A 22,373-nucleotide genomic window follows, 5' to 3' on the forward strand; every position below is an offset into this window, starting at 1 on the left:
AATAAATAGATGTTTTTCTGGAACTCTCTTGCTTTTTCCATGATCCAGTGGATGTTGGCAATTTGATCTCTGGTTCCTCTGCCTTTTCTAAAACCAGCTTGAACATCAGGAAGTTCACAGTTCACATATTTCTGAAGCCTGGCTTGGAGAATTTTGAGCATTACTTTACTAGCGTGTGAGATGAGTGCAATTGTGCAGTAGTTACATAGATCATGCTAAATACTTTTCATTGTGATTATTCTACTTTAACACTTCCACCAACAGTTGTATGTGAATTCCACTTATTTCATACCCTCACCAACACTTGTTCTTGGTCACTTGATTAATTTTAAGTTTTCTAATTTATACATAGTCTTTTTTTTGTTTTAATTTGTATTCTTTAATTAGTAATGATATTTTAAAAACACCTTCTTAATTGTTTTTTGGGCACTGTTTTGTACTCTTTGGTGAACTGTCTTTTCAAAGCTCTCTTTTGATAATTATCACAAATACATCTGTAACTTATATGTATTATATGTTTTTTGAGTGTACTGTTCTAAATATGCCAATAGGTCACATTATTTAAATGTGATGTTCAGCTTTTTTAAATCTTATTGGGTTTTGTCTGTTTTTTATATTATTTAGGGAGATTGTTTATCATTTTCCTATAGAATTACGAATTTGTCTGTCTCAGTAGTTACATTCATTTTTATTGCCATTCTTTTAAAGCTAAGTTATCAGGTGTACAAATACGTAGAATTATTGTCTCCCTATCCAGTTATTTCTTTATCATATTAAAGTACCCCTCCTTATAACACTTCATTTACTACTTGCCTTAAAGTCTACTTTATTTATGTTAATACTGCTATACTTTCTCTTGGTTAATGTTTGCATAAATATGCTACTTTTTTCAACTTAATGTGTTCAACCTCTGTCATATTTCAAGTATGTTTCTTAAAAGCAGGATATAATTATTTTTAAATCCACTATAACAATATCTGTGTCTCAATTTAAGTGCAATAATGTAGGACTTCCCTGGTGACTCTTCCTGCAATGCAGGAGACACAGGTTGATCCCTGAGTCAGGAAGATCCCCTGGAAAAGAGAATGGCTACCTACCCCAATATTCTTGCCTGGATAATTCCATGGACACAGGATCCTGATAGGCTACAGTCTCTGGGATAGCAAAGAGTCAGACACGACTGACTGAGCAACTAGTATTTTCACATTTTCACTTTCATATTTAATGCAATTGTTGATATAATTGACTTTTTCTATACCTTCTGTTTTCTGTGTTCCTTGATCTTACCTTTGCCTCCTTTTTATATTGATCAGATGTCTTTTAGTATTCCATTTTATATGTTCCATTACCTTGCTATTGCATATTTTCTATTATTTTGTTATGGATTATCTTAGAAATTATCAAATGCATTTTTACCTATTAAAATATTTTGTAATTTTTTTAATATTTTAAAATATTTCCACATAATGTAAGAACTTTATGACAGTTTAACTGTTTTTATTCTCCTTCTTTCATTTCTGACATCAGATTATTTTCCTGCTGTGTATAATATAGCCCCACAGACAAACAGTTATTATTGTTTTAAATAGTAATTATAGGTCTTTCTACAGTTTTACCTTTTCCAGTAATCCTTGTTTATCTTGAAGTTTCATGCTCTTCTGCAGCATCATTTTGCTTTAATCTAGAGAAATTTATTTTTGTCTTTTATTGTGTAGGTTTCTTGGTGACAAATTCTCTCATTATTTTAACCTTAATATATTTTTCTATCACTTTCACTTCTGAAGAATTGTTTACCATATGATAGAATTCTAGTTTGAAATTCTTTTTTTTTTTTTACTTTCTTTCTTCATTTTATAGTTGTCATTATTGTTTCTGATAAATACAGTAACGGTTGAAAAGCAACCACCAGCCATATTATTGCTCCTTTGAACAAAAGATGTCTTTTTTTTTTCTCTAGCTGCTAATATTTTACTTTGATTTTTAGCAGTTTGACTAAGATGCGCATAAATATGGTTTTATGTTTATTTTTCTTGCTTAAGGTTTGCTAAACTTCTTGAATATCTCTATGCTCCTGTTTAGCTATTTCTTTTTTCCCTTGAGGTCACTGATCATACTTTCTGATGTAAAACTAATTATCTTTTCAATTCTAGAGTTCTATTTTCATTCCATTTTTAAGAAGCCAATTTCCTATTGAAATTCTCACTCTTTTTATCAATTCCATTATTCTTTCACTTGTGTTTTTAAGCAGATTTATAATATTTGAAAGTCTTTGTGTGAAAATGTCAATACCAGGAATATCTATGAGTCTTATTTTTTTACATTAAACAATAAACAAAGTATGTTTTGCCCCTTTTCTGAATGCCTTGTAGTTTTTATTGCAATCTGGAAATTGCACAGTGGTCCCCAATCTTTTTGGCACTAGGTACTGGTTTTGTGGAAGACAGTTTTCCCATGGACGGGTATGGGGGATAGTTTGGGGATGATTCAAGAGCATTACATTTATTGTGCACTTTATTTCAAATCTAATGCTGCCCCTGATCTGACAGGATGCACTAGTTGGTGGCCCAGAGGTTGGGCACCCCTGGTAGGAGAACTATAGAATTTACAGATGATTTTTCCCCTTCAGAGAAGTTTCCCCTTAAGAGATGTGAGGTTCTAATCACTCCAATCAGGTAGGAGTTGGGTCTGGGTGGCAATTTTAATAACTCTTAATCCATGTCAGTGTGTCCCCCGTTCCTCAAAGTCTTTCTTGCAGACTCTTGTTTGAGAATCTCACCATCCTTTGTTTCTTTAGCTCTGAAAGATGGAAAGCAATACAATTCTCCTATTTAGAGATTTTGAATCAAGATCCTTAGACTCCTGCCCAGAGAAGCTTATGCTGTGGCATTTGTGGAGAAGGAGATCTAGCCTCAGGCACACGATAGCTTTCCAGTATGACTCTGCCTCCTAAGTACTGTGATAAAGGTGGAGATTTTTTTATGCCTTTTATTAGTTTCTGATGAGCACCTTAATTTCCCATGTGGCTTCAGAACTGAGCCAGTTTCAATTAGGGAAAACTGATCATGCTTTAGGAACTTTTCTAGATTTCAATCTATCATGCCAACCTGTCAGACCACCAGTAATTAGCTAGTTTTTCTTTCCCTTTAGTTTAGTTGTTCTGCTCAGCCCAAGCCTAACCTTTAGCTTAAAACCAGAATTAGCAAAGACCCACAGTATTCCCTGTTGACTCAGACAGTAAAGAATCTGCCTGCAATGCAGGAGACCTGGGTTCAATCCCTGGGTTGGGAAGATCCTCTGAAGGAGGGCATGGCAACCCACTCCAGTATTCCTGCCTGGAGAATCCCATGGACAGAGGAGCCTGGTGGGCTACAGTCCATTGGGTTGCAAAGTGTCAGACACGACTGAGTGACTAAGCACACAGCACAATAATTATCAGTCTTCCTAGCAAGGGCTATTTCTTCTCTCAAATATTTTTCCATCAAATATTTATTTTTTTCCTTAGAAATATAATCTCCTTAAAATTGTTATTACAAATTATCCAGTTTTCTTTCTGATTCTTACAGTACAAATGTTAACCTAGTATCTCCTTGCCAGAGGACAAACCTCAGAATAATCACTTTTTCAAAGTGCATTATCTCGTTTTCTCGATCTTCAATTGTCAGTTTACCAAGTATTTCAATTTACTTTTACAAAAAGCTTATTCTTGTCTAGATACAGTTCGGTTTTTAAATCATATTAAAGCATAAGTCTTTTTCTTATGATATTCACTCCTGATTTTCTGTTCTATCATGCCCAGATAACCCATTCCATTTTGTGCAAAATATAATTTCTAGAAACACTAACACTCATTTGATTATTCTTTGTGGCAGTGATCTGAAGTTTCAGGGGAACAAAAGTCCATGAAAAGAACAGAGAAAATGCCCAGTGAAAAGAGGCCGGGTGACATAGACTTTAAATGTGCAATTGTTCTAATGCCAGATTTCCTCCCAAGCAGTGCCAATTGGCAGACACAGAAATCCTCACCTCCTCCCAGTGTTAAACTCAGCAGTCAAAAACTAGATGGAGTGGGAAGTGTTGATTTAACACCAGGGAAGAAACATAGTCTTATGCTAGCTTTAGTAAACATTTAAAAGAAGGTTTTTAAGAGTGTTAACTTAAAAGGCAGACAGAGGGACAGAGAATAAGAGCTGAGGAGCAAAGATGAGGGAATTACAGGCATGTGGGGAGAGGCTCCCTGACTGAGAGAGGAAGAATGAGACTTGTGATATCTAGAGTGTGTGTGGGTATGCTCAGTTGCTTCAGTTGTGTCCTATTCATGGGTTTCTCCAGGCAAGAATACTGGAGTGGGTTGCTAGGCCCTCCTCCAGGGGATCTTCCAGACACAAGAATCAAACCTGCCTCTCTTAAAGTGAAAGTGAAGTCGCTCAGTCGTGTCCGACTCTTTGCGACCCGTGGACTGTAGCCCACCAAGCTCCTCCGTCCCTGGGATTCTCCAGGCAAGAATACTTCGTTTTCTGAATGTTGAGTTTTAAGCCAACTTTTTCACTCTCCACTTTCACTTTCATCAAGAGGTTTTTAGTTTCTCTTCACTTTCTGCCATAACGGTGGTGTCATCTGCATATCTGAGGTTATTGATATATGTATACACACACACACATATATATATATAATATATACATATGCAAATGGTTCCAAATAGGAAAAGGAGTACATCAGGGCTGTATATTGTCACCCTGCTTATTCACCTTATATGCAGAGTACATCATGAGAAATGCTGGGCTGGATGAAGCACAAGCTGGAATCAAGATTGCCAAGAGAAGTATCAATATGCAGATGAATATGCAGAAATATCAATATGTCAAATATGCAGATGACATCACCCTTATGGCAGAAAGTGAAGAGGAACTAAAGAGTCTCTTGATGAAAGTGAAAGAGGAGAGTGAAAAAGTTGGCTTAAAGCTCAACATTCAGAAAACTAAGATCATGGCATCTGGTCCTATCAATTCATGGCAACTAGATGGGGAAACAGTGGCTGACTTTATTTTTTTTTTGGTTTCAACGTCACTGCAGATGGTGACTGCAGCCACGACATTAAAAGACACTTACTCCTTGGAAGAAAAGTTATGACCAACCAAGACAGCATATTAAAAAGCAGAGATATTACTTTGCCAACAAAGGTCCATCTTGTCAAGCCTATGGCTTTTCCAATAGTCATGTATGGATGTGGTGCTGCTGCTGCTGCTAATTTGCTTCAGTCATGTCCGGCTCTGTGTGACCCCATAGACATCAGCCCACCAGGCTCCCCTGTCCCTGGGATTCTCCAGGCAACAACACTGGAATGGGTTGCCATTTCCTTCTCCAGTGCATGAAAAGGAAAAGGGAAAGTGAAATCTCTCAGTTGTGTCCGACTCTTAGCGACCTCATGGACTGCAGCCTACCAGACTCCTCCATCCATGGGATTTTCCAGGCAAGAGTACTGGAGTAGGTCACCAGTGCCTTCTCCAATGGATGTGAGAATTGGACTATATTCCAGGCAAGAGTACTGGAGTAGGTCACCAGTGCCTTCTCACATCTCCAATGGATGTGAGAATTGGACTATAAAGAAATCTGAGTGCCAAAGAATTGTTGCTTTCAACTGTGGTGTTGGAGAAGACTCTTGAGAGTCCCTTGAACTGCAAGGAGATCCAACCAGTCCATCCCAAAGGAAATCAGTCCTGAGTGTTCATTGGAAGGACTGTTGTTGAAGCTGAAACTCCAATACTTTGGCCACCTGATGTGAAGAGCTGACTCATTTGAAAAGATCCTGATGCTGGGGAAGACTGAAGGCAGGAGGAGAAGGGAATGACAGAGGATGAGATGGTTGGATGGCATCACCAACTCAATGGAGATGAGTTTGAATAAGCTCTGGGTGTTGGTGATGGTACAGGGAGGCCTGGCGTGCTGTGGTCCATGGGGTCACGAAGAGTCGGACACGACAGAGCAACTGAACTGAACTGAATGCCTCAGTACCCTTACAGTTCCACAGGGTGGACTCTTTGGAAGGATGCTTTACTCTTTTTGTGGATTCCATGTGAGGCTTCATACGTGAACTTTTGAGAACTTTAGGCATTTGAAATCTCTATGACTAAAATTCCACCTAGGAATTTAATGAAAACATCTCTGCAGTATTCTTTCATGCTACTATGTTAGTGGCTGCATTTCAGAAGGACCAAGATTTTGTTGAAGATCACGTGTGTGTGTGTGCATGTGTATGTGTGTTAGTCAGTCGTGTCCAACTCTTTGCAACCTCATGGACTGTAGTCCACCAGGCTCCACTGTCCATGGGATTCTCCAGGCAAGAATACAGGAGTGGGTTGCCATTTCCTTTTCCAGGGGCTTTTCCAGACCCAGAGATTGAATCCAGGTAGATCACTTGATGTAATAAATAATATAAGCTGTAAAGATATTTGTACAAAACAGTTGATTAAAATCCTTGCTGTCTGTGAAATCTCTTTGCCAAATGTGACAATAAAATCAACTTGGCCAAAGTGTATAGTAAAAATTGATTTTAATATCTCTAAATAATTTCTCTGATAGTTGCTGGGAAAATAAAAAACCAGTGATGGCATGAATAGTCTGTTTACAAAAATAATTTGAAGTTTTAAGTCATTTGATTTAATATGATAGCATATTAGTCCAGAATGTAAACTCTCTATGCACGATGATCTTGTCTAGCTTTTTTCATTGTAGCATTTTCCTCAGTATAAAAACCAGTACAAGGTATACAAGGGAACTTCAGTAAACATTTTATGAATAAATGAGATAATGAGTTACATTCTCTTTTTATGTCACCCACTAGATTTTTAAGTGTCTTCCTTATCTGAAACATTCACCATAGTATAAATGTAGTTTTCCCCAGAATATTATCATAAAGATTGGATACTTTCTAACATGATAACCTCTGCAGGTATGTGCTCCACAGACATTGTCTCTCTTAATCCCCACAACACTATAGTAAGTATTATGGCTATCTCTATTTTACTGCACTTCCCTAATAATTCAGTTGGTAAAGAATCCACAATTCCTCGGTCAGAAAGATCCACTGGAGAAGGGATAGGCTACCAACTTCAGTATTCTTGGGCTTCCCTTCTGGCTCAGCTGGGAAAGAATCTTCTTAACCCCCACAATACTATATTAAGTACTATGGCTGTCTCTATTTTACAGGTAGTTGAGGCTAAAGTATTCAAGTATTTAACTCCAAATCATTCAGTGAGAAGCAATGGACTCCCCAGGTGGCTTAGGGGTAAAAGATCCACCTTCCATTGCTGGAGACACAGGAGACATGAGTTGGATCCCTGGGTTGGAAAGATCCCCTGGAGGAGGAAATGGCAACCCACTCCAGTATTCTTCCCTGGAGGATCCCATGGACAGAGAAGCCTTCAGGCTACAGTCCAAGAGGTCACTTAAGAGTCGGACATGTCTTAGCAACTGAGCACACACCTGTCTATTTGCTTCTGGAAACAGCTCTTTAATCTGTGTTCATCCACCTCCCCCAATCCTGATAATCTGTCTACCATCATCTCTCAATGTCAGGGAAGAGAATTAAGCTTCCAGAAGTGAAAATGCTTGTGGTGTTTTTCATATAGCAGCATTTATTTTGGAATGTTTAGCTGCTTTTAAAAGCATCCATGAAAGTTTGCCAATTACCCAGAAGATAACAGCAACAGCAAAACACATTTTAAATTCTGAGGAGTAAATTTTTTCTTCACTTTCACTGCAGGCAGGAACCTGGAAAAAGATATAAATTTCCATTTAAAGATCACTGTCTCTAAATTCATCTCTCATGCATCCTGATGTTTCATTATTCATTCTTCAATTGTAAAATTGTAGGCAGTTTAGGAAAGTGATGAAGATGATTTTGAGATAAAAGACATGATTCACTGAAAGTAATATAACAAAGGGTCAGGAATTGGACAAAAGAGAAAATGACAATACACTTTATTTCATTACATCATTTACTGCTGGCAAAAAAATTGGTGATTAATTAAGACCTTGGTTTCTTTTTTCATGTTGAGATCACACAATCTCAGACTCATCCTTACATGTGATAGAGCATGTGCTCTGCCTCTCGGCTCTTTTGGATTACAATTTCTTTTATGGAATTCTGTGAGCAATCACTGAACTCTGATATTTTATTCTCTTTTTAAATCAAAGTTTTAATTCTGGGCAGGTGGCTCTTCTTGGCAAGGAGAGGAAGGAGGCACCGCTTAGTTGTTGCGGCCTTTCTCTGAAGGTCCTAATTGACAAGGGAACACTTTACAGGTGACTGAAGGAGTTCCCTTTGTACCAGAAATCTGTAATCTCTCTGCCGCTTTCTGCATGCAGATGACAAGCTTCTGCCAGCTTCAGAACTTCATATCCTCCAGCTTCAGAGACTTTTATGATTTCCATCCATTCGAACTGGTCCAAGCCAGTGAACTATTCCCATCTCCAGCATTCTTTCAGCCAGACCAATCCACCGTTATCACAACAGAGGTGCCAGAAACTTTGTGAATTACATGCTGTTTCTCATGTTTACTGATGCACTGATATTTGGGAAAGGACTACAAAAATTTTATTTTACTGTTCATCCCATTTCTGTTGAAACTGAATCACCCCTCCCAAGTTTTCCTTTCCACACAGAGCTCAGTTTCTGAGTGTGAAGCCTCTGGGAGAGGGAACTGAAGTAATTGAATCGGATTAGACAAGCCAGCAGAACAAAGTCACATTCCAGGAGGTGTTTCCAGCATCGAGTAGATGAATTGTAATTATTTAAGGATTAACACGAGCTTGAGATGAGGTCCATTCTGAATACTCTTCACTGTGTATAAACAAAAGCAAGAAGTAGTAATATAGGCTGTTTAAGCTTCTTTTTATCTTTAATAGATTTCTGTTAGAGCTACGTGAACTTGAAAAACTGCTGCCATAGTGAGCAAACTTGCTCATTGTTTTTCAATAAAATGTTAGGCCCAGCTAAGCCCTCAAGTCTAGGGAGAGAGCTTAATTAAGGCTGCTTCTTTTACCATAATTTACTGGGACCATGCTTTGCTTTATGCCATAGGCAAGGGGAATTGGGCCTATCATTTGTAAATAAAGTTTTTTATTTTAGGAGAGTTAGATTTACAGAAAAGTCACAAAGATAGTATGGAGATTTCCTATACACCCCGTATATAATTTCCCATCTTGCTGATGTACTTCTGTAGTATATTTGTTACAATTAATGAATAAATATGGATATACAGATGTTAAACTCCACACACTACTCAGACTTTCTTTTTTTTTTTTTTTTATAGTCCCTTGTCTATTCCAGGATCCTATCCAAGATACTATACTTGGATATCCAAGATATCCAAGATATCCAAGATCATCATGTTTTCTTAGGCTCCTTTTGACTGGTAAATTTTTTCATAGTTTTCCTGTTTTTTGATTTCTTAACACTTTTAAAGCATACTTGTTGGGTATTTTATAGAATGTCCCTCAATCTGAATTTGACTGCTATTTTTCTTATGGTTAAACTGATATTATGAGTTATTAGGAGGAAGATCAGAGAGGTACAATGCTATTCTCAACGTAGCATCGAAGTGACTTAGCAGAGCAGAAGCAGCAGCAGCAGAATAACATGCATCTTATCATCATGACTTATTACTGGTGATAGTAACCTTGTCCACTTCTTTTTCTTTACCACACTCTTTGAAAGCAAATTGTTAAGTGTAGACCACAGTTGAGAGGTGAAGATTTATATTCCACTTTATTGAGTGAGGAGTATCTACATAAATTGTTTGCAATTCTATACCAGAAATGTGTCACTTCCCATATTCATTGATTGATTAACTCAGTGCTTTTTTTGTATCAGTATGGATTCATAGATATTTACATTTTGAATTACAGTCCAATACTGTGATACTTATTTTGCTGTAACTTTGCCATTGAGAGTTATTTCAGTTGGTTCCTGTGTCCCTTTGACATATTTGTTTTTTGTTTGTTTTATCATTTAATTACTTTCTGGACTTCCCTGGTGGCTCAGATGATAAAGAATCTGCCTGCAATGCAGGAGACCCAGGTTTAATCCTTGATTTGGGAAGATTCCCTGGAGAAGGGAATGGCAACCCACTCCAGTATTCTTGCCTGCAGAATCCCATGGACAGAGGAGCATGGTGGGCTATAGTCCATGGAGTTGCAGAGTCAGATGCGACTGAACAGTTAAGTGCACAGGCACGGGGTTGATAAGTGCTTCAGGTTCATATTGTATATTCCTTGTCCCAGGTCCAGAAATTATCCATTTCTTAAAGAATCTCAGGTTCTTTTTATTGGAGAGTTGCATGAGGTAAGAAAAAAAATCGGACCTTGGGTGCACTCATTGCTACTGGGGGATCATTGCTTTTAGAACTTTTCAGTGGACAAAGTTAGGAAATATATGTGTATCAATCCCTATATTATGCTAAGTCTGAGTTTATACTGATGTCTCTAATTCTAAACCAGTATCACGGTTCACTTTGGTTCATTCTAGCCATGTCCCTTGCCCATCTGTAACTTCTCACTCCCACATTAAGAAATCTGATTTCCTCCAACTGACATTCATTTACATATTTGTTCAACCCTGGTATGAATTTACAGCAGTTTCAGAATTGCTAACCTACACTCCCATGAAAAATAACTTTATCAACTAAAGTATAGTGTGTACAGCTATATGTACAGCTCCCTTAGGCCTTTAATCTGCGTTCATTCATTTCTGAAGTGTCTTAGGTCAGCGTGGCTTTCTCCTCATTAATTCCCTGCAGTGAGATTATGTCATATTTTTGTAATACAGTTAGATTCTTCTCTCATAGTTTTCATTCCCTCTTGTTACCTCTGTCTATCCTCTAGTTGATTTTATTGTTTTGTATTTTGCATAATTCTGTGGGTTATGGCAAATGGTTAGTGTCATGAATCTTCAACTACAGTACTACACAGAATATTTGCATAGTTCTAAAAATATCTCCTATGTTCCCTCCATTTAATACTCTTCCAAGCCCTTAACAAGTAATAATCTATTTGAAGTCGGTATACTTTTCTCTTTTCCAGAATGTTATATAAATAGAGTCATACTCCATCAAGATCTCTCAAGCTGGCTTCCTTTACATAGCAATGTACATTTCAGATTTATGTATGTTTAAATGTGGATTAAGAGCTTATTCCTTTTGACTACTGCAGGGTTTGGACACATCACAATTAGCTTGTCCATTTACCTATCCAAGACCGTCTTGGTTGTTTCCATTTTTGTGGTTATGAATAAAGCTGTGAGAGTTTTCATGCAGACATACATTTTCAAATCATGTTCATAAATACCTAGGATAGCAATTAATGGGTTGTGTGTTGTCTTTGTTTAGCTTTGTAAGAAACAGCCAAACCAACTTTCAAAGTGACAGTACCATTTTTCATTCTCTAAAGAATGAGGATTCATGTTGCTCTGCATCCTTGTCAGCACTTGTTACCACCAGTTTTCTTTTTTTTTTTTTTGATTTTAGCTATTTCTAATCAGTTTATAGTGGTATTTATTGTTTTAAGTTGTATTTCTTTACTGACATTATGTTGAGTAATATTTATTTGCCTTCTGTACATCTTTTTTGGTGAGGTGTCTCTACAAATAGTTTGCTCATTTTTAAGTTGGGAGTGTTTGTTTTGTTGTTGTTGTGTTTTTTTTTTTTTTGCTTATTGTTAGGTTTTAAGTGATCTTACTAGTGAGTTTATTGGTCTTTTTTGTGTAGGTCAATGTTTCAAATTATACGTCCCACATGCATCAAAAATCCTCTAAGATCCTTATGAATTGCAGTATTTTGGGCACTATTCTAGGTCTGATAAATTGAAACCTCTTGGAATCATGACTCAAAACGCTATGTATTTCACAAATTCTGCAAGTGATTCTTACGTGCCCTACCATTCATGAACTACTGATGTATAATTTGGTGAGCCACTTCATAGTTGTAATTAGGTGTTGATGAGGCTCTTCTAAATCACTGGTTTTCAAAAATAGCTGTACATTTGAATCATCTTGGGACATTTTTAAGATCCAAATACCCACACCTCTTCTTAACCTAATGAATCAGATCGTATAAGAGTGAGATCCATTCATCATTCTTGCTTAAATTTCCTCAAGCAATTGTGATGTACAGCTAGTATTATCATATTCCAAATTTCTTAAGTATTCAACAAGCGCATTCATTGTACATATTAATTTTTAGCAAATAGGTTTAAAAAGCCCTATATATTTTTCATTTTACTCATTGCATTTTAGTGAGATTAAAGTAAATATTCATAATTTACATGATACACATGACAGAGCTGCAACACACATATCAAGTTATGGAAACAGTTAATTCCGATGTTATATGATAAGATCTTATGTTTTACTAGAGGTCATATGCAGGCAAAATTCAATCTATTTCATTTTAAGAAGCATTGGCAGATGCAGCAATATCCTTTAAGTAGCCTATATTAGTGTTTCATACTGTTATTAGAAAAGTCACCCTTTAATAAACATCCTCTGGTCTCAAACTTTTCTCCATTTATATTAATGTATGGTCTCATAACTGTTCCATTATATCTCTCTACGTTTGACAATATTTAGCTATTAGTAAAAGAATTATAAAAATCTATATTGCACTATTTAAGTGTTATTTAAAGAATGTGTATAGGTTTCCCTAGTGGCTCAGTGGTAAAGAATTCGTCTGCCAATGCAGGAGACGTGGGTTTGATCCCTGTATCAGGAATAGCCCCTGGAGGAGGAAGTGGCAACCCACTTCAGTATTCTTGCCTGGGAAACCCCATAGACCAAGGAGAGTGGCAGGCTACAGTCCATGGGGTTGCAAAGAGAGACGTGGCTTAGTGACTAAACAACAACAACAATTAGTTATGTATTGTTACTATAAAAAAATGCCTCCCAAATTTAGTGGGATAAAACAACAAACATTTATTACCTCACAATTTCAGAGATGGAAAAATCTTCATGTAGCATTAGTTCAGGGTCTCTCATGAATTTGCATTCAAGATGTCAGCAGGGCCTGCTGTTATCTGAAGGTTGAATTGGGGCTGGAATATTCACTTCCAAGATGACTCATTCACATGGCTGTTGGCAGGAAGCCTCAAGTTCCTTGTTGCATGGGTCTCTCCATAGACTGCTGGGTGTTCTCATTGACATGCAAATCACTTTCCTTAGAATAGGTGATCCAAGACAGAGAGCTAAGAAGGAAACCACAATGCCTACATGACCTAATCTTGAAAGTTGCACATTGTTATTTCATCACCTGTTATTCATCCAAAGCAAGTCATTAATTAAGTCCAGCTTATACTCAAGAGAAGAGGAATTAAGCTCTACTTCTTAAAAGGAATCAGATCAGATCAGATCAGTCGCTCAGTCATGTCCAACTCTTTGCGACCCCATGAATCGCAGCACGTTAAAAGGAATGGTATCAACTAATTTGTAGACATTTTAAAAAGCATCAGAGCATCCTCTCAGTCTTCATGTGAATTATTTTTTAAATCTTTTAAAACATTAATAACAGCATAAGATTTTATTCACTGAAAACTAGCAATAATTAAAAAATACTACTCAGTTCAACAATATTTATTGAGTAGCTCCTGTATGTCAGACATTGTGCTGGATTTGACAATAAATGGGAGAAATAAGATCCAGGAGTTTAAATTTATCTGGGGTCAGATTGGAGAAGATAGAAGTAAAAGCTATATTTATTTTGTGCCACATATTCTGTGAGTGATAGAAGTATATACAGAGCATGATTTAAGAACAGAAAAAGGAAACAGTCATGCTAGAGGGGCTGGTTGGAGATTTGGTCAGGAGAGGCTTCCAAAGACAATGATGGCTGATATGTCCTGAGAGATAATTGAATAATTGTCATCAGAATCATGAAAGGAGAAGACAGACTCTTGATAATAAAATGACACCAGAAAACAATGCTTAGAGGAACTCCAAAGTATTCGCTTTATCAAGTATTTTTATATTTAAGCAAAGAAGGAGGTAAGTGTAGAAGTAAAAGTAAAGTGAGCTTTGTATATAAACCATAATAAAGAATTCTACTTTATTAAAAAGTAGTAAATACTAAACTAATTGCAACATTATTACTACTATAAGCAAAAAGCACCACAAGGAACTCTAAGCATTGCAGCAAAGTAATACTATTCTCATAGTAAGAATTACTTAAAATTAACTGTGCTGATCAAATGGTTAATTAAATGAATACATTCTACTTCAGAGTATGCTAATAATTATAATCTATTAGATGAATAATTTCTCCTTTCATTTTATTCAGCTAGATACAGAATGTCCTACTTATCACAATTTCAAATATATGGAAATCCAACATATTAAAGCAAACATTATGCCAATAAGAATCTACTTTGAGTTTTCTGTAATTGCCCCCACTGAGTTTGTTCACCTTTATACTGTTCAGAATATGAAACACATTTTAAAATGTTGAATAACTACTATTGTTCTATCATACATTTGCTAACTTGTTAGGGGAGTTTGGTGGGGATGAGATGTAAAGCCATCCAGCAGGCTGGCTCTAGGAAGGATCCCAAATGCCAAGGCTCCCTTCGTGTGAGCTGCTTCTCTGAGTGTTCAGTCTAGGGATGAGCCAGAGTGTGAATTCAAAGGGGAAAAATAGGAAAGTCAAAACCAGGGAAATTTAAGCCAAGATCAAAAACGAGGTTTATTCAGGATTTGAAGAAGACACTAAAGATAATGAGGGAGCTGACCAAGGTGATTCAAAAACTAATTTCAAGAATAGAACCATGTACCCAAAAGTGCACAGATAGGCAACCATATGCTGTGTTAATGAAGGAGGCAGGTATAATGATATAAGACCCATACTTTCTATAGTACCTCTTTTTCAAATCCTTAGAAAACTTATTTTTATATCTCCTTTTGTTTAATTCTGATAATCATGACTTATGCTATCTGAATGCCAATATTCAAAGAAAATTATGCTTTTCTGTATGTGCCCTCTTTTTTTTATTTGTTTTCATTGACTTTAAAGAACAATATTAATTTAAGCAGTAATTCAGAACAGGGAAGAAAAAGACTCATTTAAAAGAGATGATGATGAAAATTAAAATGGAGATGTGGAGGAACTTGTTAAGAAGGATCAATTAATGCGATTTTCTTTTGCACTTATTTTCTTTAAGTGCATGGGGGTTGTTTCATTTTTCTTGCCAGATAGTGCTTCTTTGAATAAAAATAGGAAACTGTGTTCCAACACCATAAGCAGAGAATGGTTGTGATTCATTTCCAATAAAAAGGGAAGTGTGTTGCTTTTTCCAAGGCTCCTCAGAAATTGGTTGAGCATCAGGTGCATCTGTCTGACTCCTCCAATCACAGATGCACCCTCTTGCTTAGCTTTGTGAAAGCTTTTCTCCTTCCAATATATCCTGAATCTCTATATGGATTTTAAAATAGATGCCATATTTTCTGTCCAGTGTTTAAATTAGGCAAGAGTACAGAAGAGCTCTTTTTTTTTTTTTTTTCCCTCCTTCCCAAGGAGAGAGAGAGAGGCAGAGGGACATGTTCTCAGTTGAATATAGGGGCAAGAAGGATTTGAAACTATTTTTTCTGAAAATGCCTATTATTCTCCCAGGCTTCTGGGCACTGATATCTTTGACTCTCACCACTGCTGCACTCCAGGTTGTGGTCTTCAACATAATCAACAGCAAGTGTTTTCCAAAATCATGATGGAAACAGACTCCATATTCTCAATGAGCCACGTCATTTTAGTTTGAGTTCTGTGTCCACTTATCAAAAAGCTATAGACTTCAAGACTCCCAGTGACAGATCTGTAGAGTTAGTCTGGCTAGGACATAAGGGTGATGAAAAAGAAATGTAGACCTGGCAGGGCTTTTTGGTATTAGGCAGATGTTCCTGCTTTCTTTCTTTTCTACTGGAAAACACTGTATACATCTTATTGTACACATCTGTTTTCTCAAACTGCAACTCTGCCTCCCTGTAGTTTAAACCTATTGGTATATTTCAATTTTTACCATGTTATAAAGGAGGTTCTGCATGTCTCATAAAATACATAAGCTGTTGCTATAGTTCATTTTAGTCTTAGCATTTAAGGTCTTAATAGTGATGCTATATGGAATTATCTAATAAGGGATCTCAATCCCCAAAGTATTTTACTGGAAAATAAGACAGTGACCATTGACTATTTCTTCATTGCTTACTTTTTTGTGTATCAGAGTTAATCATATGATAATTGCTCAATAAATATTGTGAATTGATTGAGAATATTTTTAAAACTTAAATGTCTAACCCCCATTGTTAGACATAAATTGAGATCCTAAGGTAAAGGGATGTCTTGCACACTGCAACAGTTGTATAAAACCCCTCAAAATTCTTGGCAAGATAAGAAAAGCATTAATTTTCTCTTTTAAATGTATCATTTTGAATGTACAGAAATAAAAGTAATTGAATTTTTATTCCTCCTTCTAAACACAGTTTATGAATTTTTTTCATAGATAGTTTGTGTTCTTGCACTTACACCACTGCCATTATTCATGCAGAGTCAAGGGAACCACACATGAGAGATTAGATTAGAAAGTTTTAAGGATCTTTTAAATTATAAAAGTCCACGATTATACTCTTAAGGAATTGATGGTTCATTTTTTAAAGTGAACAAAATTCAAATCTAACTCAATGTATTAATGTTAGAGATTGTTCCCATGACAATAAATTCATTTCTAATGTTTTCTATTTTGCTCATTTCAATATGAATTCACTGATGATATCTACATCTAAGTAAAATGAAATTTTTGGAATTATTATGGAGGCTCAGTCAATCAACAGGAAACTGGAGGACAAAACTTTGAAATAAGCAGGAGCCAAGAACAAAGATGCCCAGTGTGGTCTTATAACTGAAACAATGTAGTCAGGATGTTCAATGGATAACGCTCTGCTGAATGACCTGTGTGTATCACCTCCTCTTTACTTCCTAGCGCCTTAGAGATTAACAGTGTTTAAATCACAAACTGGCCCCCTGGATCGCCTCAGACAGGAGAGGATTAAAGGATCTCCGAATTACAACTTCAGTCCTTTTATCATCCAATCTGGGAAACTAGCAATGGATATAACCTTCCCACCAAGCCTATACACAGGGATGAAGATATAATCCCCAAGAAGAAAATAGAGGAGATAAAAGGAGAGACTAAACCCGAGTGACCCCAAATGATAAATCTTTACAACATTATGAAATGATTCTACAAGGGGTATGTGCAGTACTTTTCAGCTACACAGACTTATATTTCCTTCTTTGCATCTATACCTGAAGTGCATCTTGTTTGAAAAACTAATCAGGTATCTCAAACTTTTAAGTTAAGTCTCTCAGTTTGAGTCACATTCTCTTTCATTCTGCCCTAATCCCTAGATATATACTGATTGTGCATGCAGGACTCCAGTTTCTCCTTGACTAATGGAAGGAAGGTGAACCTCTATGTCACCAATTAACTCCAGTATAGGTTAAACCCCTGGTAGAATAAGATGACTTGTTGCAACAGTGATTTGAAATGGACTAAGCAGCATTCCCTGTAGTCAACATTCAAAATCCCATTATCATCAGGTCTCCAAGGAGTACTGTTTGATAAATACTGTTGAAATAACAATTTTGTCATTACTTGTAAAGTGGCAAGATTCTTAAGTATGAATTGTGTGTTTTTAAGCCCGGTTGCACTATTTGAACTTTGGCAAAGATGGTTATGTCTGAAAGAATATGCTCATTAATCTTTACAAACAGGTTTTGGGGATTTTTTTTAATACTGTTTGATATAGAAAGAGAATAAGTAGTTGGTCTTGTTAGCATTTTACCATGAATGCCAATAGTTATTTTTCTCATCTGACTCAGTAGTTCATGCCCTGAATCCATAAGAACATTGAAAACAGAGGCAGTTTCAATGTCCTAATCTCCATTTTGATGGTGCTACGATTGCCTCTGGAAGAAGTGCTTATTTCTTTAGAACTCTCTTGATATTATCTTACTTGTTAAACAGGTGGAATAAATGTTCCACCTTCTGAATAGATGCACTGGGTTTTCCAGGCACTTTCTGTGTAAGTTTTTCTTTCTCATTTTCTGTTTTGTTTTTTTTAATTAACTCATTTATTTTTTCACTTTCCGATTGACTCCATATGTAATATAATCATCCAGTTTTATTTCACTTCTTATTAATTCAGAGCATTCATGTTTATTTTAAAAACTCTTATGAAACCCATTTGCACTAAATGACTAAATAAAGATATGATGTGACTTTATGAATAAGGAAACAATAGTAGGAAGTCTTAAATGTGCAGCCTCTAATTCAGAATGACTGACACATTAAATCATATCATCCAGCTATACTGTTGTGCTTTAAGAAATTCTTATTCTCAGAAGTAACATAATTAATAGTTGAGAGAAATAAGACTATAATATTTAGTTTGATTGAAACAGAAAAAGCACATTTGGGAAACATTTACTGGAATTCAAAGAAGATGGATAAAAATCAATTTTGCCTGTTGTCTACATTGCTGTTTCATTCTCCAGTTGCCAACACACCATAAATTGGTACTAGAATTAGAATTTTGACATATTATTAATCAGAGAAATAAATATGAAACAGCTTGATGAACCCTGGTATAAGAAACAAAAATTCAAATAAAAAGTCATCCCATATGTGTCATTTCTTGCAGGAGCTTAATATAATTTAGTAAATCATTTTGTAAATTTCAACAAAGGATACAAGCTCACTCTTCCTCATTTTTAATGGATTTTTGAAGGGAAAACATTAGTTTAATATCATAAAATGTGTTTTCACATATCTTTGATCCATTTCTCATGACATTCACATCTACACTCTAATTAATATTAATTCTAGGCTAGTAGTTTATATCTGAATTAGAAAATTTTCTTTATGTAGAGAATTCTTATTACGCTGAGAACTATAACTGTTCTTGTTAGACTGTCTGAGATCTATAACCACTCTAGCTTATTAAATCATACTACATACATTGAACTTTTAATATATTAACAGAAAATAGGCTACACCTCATGTTGAATGCTGGTTGAAAGTGAAAGTGAAGTCGCTCACTCGTGTCCAACTCTTTGTGACCCCATGGATGGTAACCTACCAGGCTCCGTGGTCCGTGGGATTTTCCAGGCAAGAATACTGGAGTGAGTGGGCTGCCATTTCCTTCTCCATGGGATCTTCCCGAATGCTGGTTGGTAGACTATTAAAATTATCCTGGTACGAGCTATTCTTAGCAGAGTAAAGACAGTGCTGATGATAAATGGATTTGGGAGCTCTCTAAGGGCAAAAATTATCAGTCCTGTGGGATGAACTTGGAGAAGGCAATGGCACCCCACTCCAGTACTCTTGCCTGGAAAATCCAATGGACGGAGGAGCCTGGTAGGCTGCAGTCCATGGGGTCACTAGGAGTCAGACACTACTGAGCAACTTCACTTTTACTTTTCACTTTCATGCATTGGAGAAGGAAATGGCAACCCACTCCAGTGTTCTTGCCTGGAGAATCCCAGGGACAGAGGAGCCTAGTGGGCTGCTGTCTATGGGGTTGCACAGAGTCGGACATGACGGAAGGGACTTAGCAGCAGCAGCAGCGGGGTGAAATGGATATGGAGGCAGAGAGGAAGATGCCACATATGACTCTCATATTTCTTTTGCAAGAAATTGAATAGATGTTGGTAACATTAACAAAGATAAGAAACACTGAATTGATTATCCAGATTATTCCTTTCCACTTTTGTTCTCCTACTCCCTCTACTTTCTTTATCCTATCTTCAACCTCTACCTTTATTCTAAATAAGGCTCCAGGACCTACTTTCAGTGTCTCAAAGATTACACCCAGGTTTTAAATCTCTTTCCCCATACTGTTTATTTTACCTTTTTTTTCTATCTCTTATTTTAGAGTGATTCTGTGTAAGTTTGCCTGACTAGATTCATGGAGTAATCCCAAATAGGATGCTCTTTTTTGATATTCCAAAATCCCATGCTTTGCAGGCTTAGATAGACAAGATGCCCTGGGCTAAGCCTTCTAGAAAGGAAATCCAGGTCCATGTTTCCTTTTTGTCTTGGAGAATTTGTCAAAACCCCCTTTTGTTAAGTTAACCCCCCGATCTTGTCTCTTTACTAAGCACAAGATAAGAATTCACGAATCATTAGGTTTAGTTTCTTTCTAACTAACTGAAGAACACTGATTGTCATCAGTGTCATTAGAGTCTTAAATTAGATATGCACAAGCATGTAAGAGAATGTATTGTGTGGTAGGCCAGATAACGTCCATAAAGACATAAGGTCCTAATCCTTGGAACCGGTGAACATTACCTTATATGGACAAAGGGTCTTTGCAGGTATGATTAAGTTAATAATTTTGAGATGGAGAGATTATCCTGGATAATCTGGTAGGCTCTAAGTATAATAACAAATATTCATGTAGGAAAGAGGCAGAAGGAGGTTTCTTGACAGATCTAGAAAAGGTAATGAGATTATTCAAGACTCATTGGAAAAGACTGATGCTGGGAGGGATTGGGGGCAGGAGGAAAAGGGGATGACAGAGGATGAGATGGCTGGATGGCATCACCGACTTGATGGACGTGAGTTTGAGTGAACTCTGGGAGATGGTGATGGACAGGGAGGCCTGGCGTGCTGCGATTCATGGGGTCCCAAAGAGTTGGACACAACTGAGCGACTGAACTGAACTGAAGTCACAGGCCTAGGAATGCCTTGATCCACCATAAGCTGAAGACAAGGACTGGATTCTCCACTTGAGCCTCTAGAAAGAGCACAGCCCTGCTGACACCTCGGTTTTCAGTGAAACTAATTTCAGATTTTTGGCCTCCAGAACCATTAGAGAATGAATATCCATTGCCTTAAAGCACCATCTTTGTGGTAATTTGTTAACAGCAGTCCCTGAAAACGAATTCATATAAGAACGTTTATGCAAATAAGCTCTAAAGTCAAATTGTGTTCAAAAACTGAATACTGTTTGTAATGATGATAACTGGGCAAATCATGCCTTTCTCTGTATTTCAGAGTTTTCTTTTGTAATGTGTGTGCATGCATGCTCAGTCGCTTTAGTCGTGTCCAACTCTCTGTGACCCCATTGACTGTAACATGCCAGGCTCCTCTGCCTTTGGAATTCTGCAGGCAAGAACACTGGAATAGGTTGCCATGCCCTCCTCCAGGGGATCATCTTCACCCAGGCATCGAACCCAAAGCCATGTCTCTTAAGTCTCCTGCATTGGTAGGCAGGTTCTTTACCAGTAGCGCAACCTAGGAAATCCTTTCTTTTGTAATAAGTGAAGCCGCTCAATCGTGTCCGACTTTTTGCAACCCCACGGACTGTAGCCTACCAGGCTCCTCCGTCCATAGGATTTTTCAGGCAAGAGTACTGGAGTGGGTTGCCATTTCCCTCTCTAGGGGCTCTTCCCAATCCAGGGATCAAACCTGGGTCTTCCACGTTGCAGGCAGACACTTTACCATCTGAGCCACCAGGGAAGCCCATTCTTTTTAAATAAGAATTTATTAATAATAGTCCCTGGAGTAGGAAATGGCAACCCACTCCAGCATTCTTGCCTGTGAAATCCCATGGACAGAGGAGCCTGGTGGGCTATGGCCCATGGGATGGCAAAGAGTTGGACATGACTGAACATGCACGCTGGAATAGTAACCATCTCAGAATTGCATGAGAATTTAGAAGAATGATTCGTACATAGTGTTAACAAATCACACACAGATGTTAACTATTATTATTTATTTAACTTTGCAATGTTTTGTTATTACCAAGGATAGTTAAGGAATTTCCATTTTTCAAAGTCTTTATAAAAGCTAGTTTATTTTCTTGTGACTAGAAGTAGACAGGTTTTCATTTTGAGTTATATCAACCTCAAAGATTTTTTAAATTGTTTGACTGAAATATAGGAGATAGATAAAATGGTTCTAATAGCCAATTTTAACTACGGTCTGATCATGAGCAACTTCCTTGGTGTCAAGAAGGACAAGGGGGAATATTTAAGGAATGAAGCCCCTCTAATTGCTGATAACTTAAGCTGATTTACCAGAGTCACAGCAGTGGTCAGTTCTGGGATTTCCTCATAGATGGGAGGTCAGACAACGTGGAATTATTTACACCAATGACAGCCACATTAGCAGACACAGGTCTGTAATGCTCAAGAGGGTGGCAAGGTCGCAGACTTTGTGAAATTCCCTTATAAACCACGATATCTCCTTTAAATTTGAACCAGTGTGCTTAGACATATTATCATGTTCATTCTTCATTTTATTTGATGTAGCAGTTTTCATTCTTCTATTGTTAATATCAA

Source organism: Bison bison, unplaced genomic scaffold (assembly GCF_000754665.1).
Source record: "Bison bison bison isolate TAMUID 2011002044 unplaced genomic scaffold, Bison_UMD1.0 scf7180017864490, whole genome shotgun sequence".
Taxonomy (NCBI): domain Eukaryota; kingdom Metazoa; phylum Chordata; class Mammalia; order Artiodactyla; family Bovidae; genus Bison; species Bison bison.